The following is a 5,132-nucleotide window of genomic DNA, read 5'->3' on the forward strand; positions in this document are numbered from 1 at the left end:
AATGAATCACTCAGATTGTTACAAACAAACTGAGCAGAACATACGGGAATATCCAGTCTAAGAAAGGTTCTTGAGATTTGGTACAAAGAATTTAAGAAAGAGATCTTGAGATTCAAAAGGGCAAAAGGATCAGTCAAGTGAGACAAACATTTGATCAAAGAAAAGCAGTTGCCGAGTACATGATCAAGAGTATTCCTCATTACTGTGAATGTTTCTAAAAACAATGGCTAGACCATTTAAAGGGAAACTACCTTTAGCACCTGGAGGACAAAAGGAATGGAATTATGAATTCCGGTTCCGTATCCTTGCTAACAAAGTTAAAAACAAGTATCGTAAAATTCCTTCATCAGGTATTTAAGACCAGATGAGCGGCTCAGTGGGAGCTTAAGGGAATTACATACTTGACTAAAAGAAGTAAAGATCCAAGAGGGAGCAGAAGCAGTAATGCTAGGGATGCTGAAAGGGATCAAAATCTTCTTTTAGACACTGATCTAGCTTAGAACTTAATAGTGATTATTTTGTTCTTCTAGAAACATATGATGTTTTAAACCAGTGGTAAAATTAACTAAAGGTTAACATTGATAATGGCTAAAATCAAGAGATTCAAACTCATTAAACTTCAGCATTGTCAATTAGGTCTTAAGGACTGAATTGACAAAGTCACCCTTTTCAAAAGGCATAGAGACTAGTAATCTATTAGGACTCATACAGTGTTATGCAGACCTATAAGTTTACTTGCAGAAGCTAACGAGAGAAACTTCAAATACGTACTCTGACAACTTCATGAAGTATGGAAACGTACAAATCATAAAGTATAAGTCGGAATGTTTGAAAGGTTCAAATAAAGTACAAACCGAAGTAAAAGAATCATTTTGACAAGAGAGTTTAAGTCATCCGATTAGATTGGAGTGATAAAAACTTGAGTCAAATACTAAATAACCATCAAAGGAGTTGAGAAAACGTTTCCCAACTCGCTCCATGGAACACATCTGAGGGATGGTGGATTCAGTGGGAGTAATCGAACATTGCTATGCATAATTCGATCAAAGATGGGTTTAAGCCAGTCTTTCGAATATTTTGGGACTTATTCTATAAACGATTATTTTCACACTTACCAAAATTCCGTCTAAAGCTAAATTTGTAAAAGCGTTACAAAACTAGCTAATATCTGACGCAATTTCTTTTTGAAAGAAATTTGGGCTTCTTCCATAACCAATCAAGAGAACAAAGCGTTTGTTGCTCATGATAGTATTCTTCTAATAATTAGCGCACCTAGTAGTCTGGGAGAAAAACACTAATTATTACAAGAATAAGTGGGAGAAAAGTACAAGTCGATTTAATTCCATCATGAGAAAAATCATGGAGGGTCATGAAGAACAATCATGAAACTTGTACAAGACGATTAAAGTCGACCAAGAGCAACAAACTGCGGCTCCTCGGAAAAGGAAAGGTTAAAGACATGATCTTATAAACCCACCGCACAAAAGCGAATGTCATTCGCCGGAGAACTCTCAAAACAAGTGAAAGTGTCTCTAAAGGAATATCTTAAAGTAATTGAGAAAATTCCAAATTGTTGTTCAAAAGCCCTAAAAGGTCAAATCTCAAAGACACAGAAAATAAAGGTTATTTCTGAAGAGATAAAAGACCTGCGCAGAAACGGAAACTGACTCTAGATTTTGGCTAGAATCCAAAATCATCGTGGAATCCATATCTCGTCAAGACATGAAGCTTGATAATTTAAGTCAACAAAAGACCTAAATTGGTTTTCCAAAATAGAAAACTGAGAAGGATGGAAACATTCGTGTTTCCCGAAACGAGACAAGAAGAATAAAGATTCTTCCAATCAAGTTATGTCCACAAGCACGCAAGAGTTAGAATCTTCGATTCAAAAGGCAATCAGAGAAATTTGATTCCTAGAGAATGAAGAAAATCTTGAATCACGAGTTTCAAGAAGGTAAGTGGGAGTAAACAAACCTTCCGGGTCCGTATGCAGAGTACATACAAAAGATTGAGTACGACATAAGGTGTTGTATAACAGTAACGAACTGACTCAATAAAGGACCACACACAAAAGGATAAAATGCCATTTTGGGCATCTGAAGATCTATAAACATAGATCAAAAGGATGATAGGATTAGAGAGACTCAGTACGCTGAGATGCTTGAAATCCGAAACAGAAAATCTAAGACTCGGAAAGTCTAAAAGAATTTCGACCCAAAAACTCATGACAGAGGGCGTTGCAAAACTCGGAGTCTAAAAGACACCGATGAGCTAGCACGCATGAGAGAGACATTTATGTTCGAAAACATAAAGTCAATCATGTTGGACATGATTAGCATTTAAACATCCGAATTTGGATTGGAAAACCGAAACACTACTTAGTACATCCTAGAAGGCTAAAGGATGAAGTAGTACAAAGTTGAACATGTCATCGTAGCAAACTTCCAGACATGGAAGGAAAGTAGGCTAAAAGTGTTTTAAGCCGGGAACTGTTGCAAATACTACACAAAGAATTAAAGGCCTTAACTCTAGTAAAGATTACTAGATATTATCAAGGTTGAAGATAGTAATCTTCAAATTAATTGATAATAAGCAAAGTTTAAAACCGACTACCACGGTAGTCAAACTAAACTGTCACCTAAGACATAGTATGAGATTCATACACAGTCTAAGGCATGAGGTGTAATTTTAAACCTCGACAAGTAAAACTGAGTGGGTAAAAGGAGTTTTACGGAAGAGGCTCAGATTTACAACTCTCGTTATCAGAAATAATAAGAATTATTTCACCAGTCGTCTAAACTTGGTTTAGTGTTTAAACGACAGTCCATAGATAATAAAACGTTCCGAATAGGTTTGTCAGATACGTGATCTGATGAATGAAACCCTATTAAGTGAACTTGGAATATTTATTATCAAAAATCCCTGGTCCAGGTCATTGCATGGACAACAATGACTCACGAAGACTAGCACGGGAGTCGATGGGTTAGCGCAGTTTCATGGGCTATAGGAATAGTATATTCTATTCGACTACGTGGGTGTATAAAAGGTTTATACACTGGATAACCCTCAAATGAGAAGTACATCATTCGTGATGAACGTCAATACTTCTCATAAAGTCAATTGGAGAGATTCCTCAAAACATGAGTGCTCCACTCATCTTTTGTAAGGAATGCCCGACTTTGGTTCCGTTAAACGCCGCGCCGTAAAAGGAGGTTATAAAGACGGATACTGGGAAGGACAGGATAGACATGAAGTTAAGTGGGAGCGCAAGAATGGATTGTGTCACCCTAATCACATTAGGTACAAAGTGTCTCAAGGCCACTTGATGAGTAGCAACTGAAAATGCGTGGCCGCGCTCAAACGGATTAAAAGTTAATCGTTTGTCTTTTACAGTTGTACTCGGATATCAAGAAAGTCTGAATGATGTGACGTATCAGATGGGATACTAAATTGACACGGGAATCGAGGCATTGCACTTGTTCTAAGTCCAAGTGGGAGTCTGAAGGAGTTGAAGGAGATGTCCTTCGACCAAGGTGACAATGCGAACAATTTGTCGGATAGGACAATTGATGTGGAAGATCATCAAGTTCGATTGATTTAGGGATCGTAAAGTTGTAGCTAGAGACCAACTACGATCGTCGAATTACGAAGTAATTCGCGGCTAACTTCGATCGGATCCTACAACGGGTTACACATAAGAGTGACAAATTGATCTAGGATATGACTAGTGGGAGTGAGATATAATCATGGGAGTGTCCCATAAACATATCTGATAGGCCTAAAAAGGAATTAGGCAAAGATAGTACAAAAAGGCCAAAAACAGGGTTTTTGGGCCTAGACCGATTCGGGCTGATTTTTGGAGGGACGTTTTATTATGTTATGAACATTAAATCTGCCAATTTTGGCTGGGTTTGGACGTCATCTCCTTAGGGAATTGAGAAAATACCAATAGTTGCTATTTTCGACTATTTCCCTAAATCTTATTCTAAAGGGTGTTTTGGGAAACCTAAAAGGAGGTGGATTCTTATTAGGGTTCTATATAAACACTCTTAGGGCAGAGAATAAGGTGTGGAATTTCTCTCTAAGCTTTCTTACTCTACCACATCAAGTAGAGAGGAGAAAGTGAGCTAATTCCCAAGCTATCTTCTAGTCAAGCAAGAAGAAGGTCTTCTTATTATCCAACCACCATTGGTGTGCTAGCTATACAACAAGGTGGGAGATCAAATTGATTGCTCGTGTCCCAAGTAGAGGAGCTACACTTGAAGCTCTTGGTCTTCTTCAATCAATTCAACTAGTTCGAGGGAAAAGCGATTAAGGTAATCCACTATCTCCATTAGATTAATTACTAGTTTTGCATGTGATCCTGGGAATACTAGTGTAGACATTAGATGTCATATTTCCGCTATAAACACTAGTAGAAGGGTGTAAATCCCTACAATCAGATGACTTCAGAGTTCTGGTGAGGTATTTGTACCATCTTGGTTTGGAATATCTGCAAGTAGCTTGCCAACGAATCTTCCTTTCCCTGCACGATATTGAACAGGTCTTCGCCGGTTTTGTCCATTATTTAACTGTTTTGAAAATTAGTACAGAAGTCCAAGGCAAGCTCGTCGAATGAATGGATAGTTCTTGCTCCGATAGCATTGCACCATGACCTTGTTGGTCCCTTCAGAACCATCAGGAAAACCAGACGCCAAGTTGATATATCATTGGTACTCAGGCTCATGAGTGAGATATAATCTTGCGTGAACATACGGGGGTTTCCTAATATATCGTAGCTTTCTAAGTGAGGGCACTTGAAGTTTTTGGGCTTCTGTTCCTCGAGTATTTCAGAGCTTAGTGGAGGTGGGACTATTTTCGCGTTTGCTTGCGTATTCTTTTCTTCATATCTCCTAGTGAGTTCGACCAGTTGATGTACAACCAGATTGCTTATGAGGAGATCGCCATGGTCCATTAATATTGTGGGATTTGGTTCGATCCCCGCCACTTCGGTTTCGGTCGTCGAAGTGATTCCTTGTCGAGGGGTCTTCAAGCTTTCATTCTGGTCATACATTTTTATCCTTATTTCTTGGTTATGTCTGAGTAGCCGTTACGTAGCTCCTAAGTCGGTGTTACCATCTGGGTGAGGCGCG

This window comes from Eschscholzia californica, unplaced genomic scaffold, assembly GCF_041429995.1.
Source record: "Eschscholzia californica isolate CP2 unplaced genomic scaffold, dmEscCali1.0.p SCAF_5, whole genome shotgun sequence".
Classification (NCBI taxonomy): domain Eukaryota; kingdom Viridiplantae; phylum Streptophyta; class Magnoliopsida; order Ranunculales; family Papaveraceae; genus Eschscholzia; species Eschscholzia californica.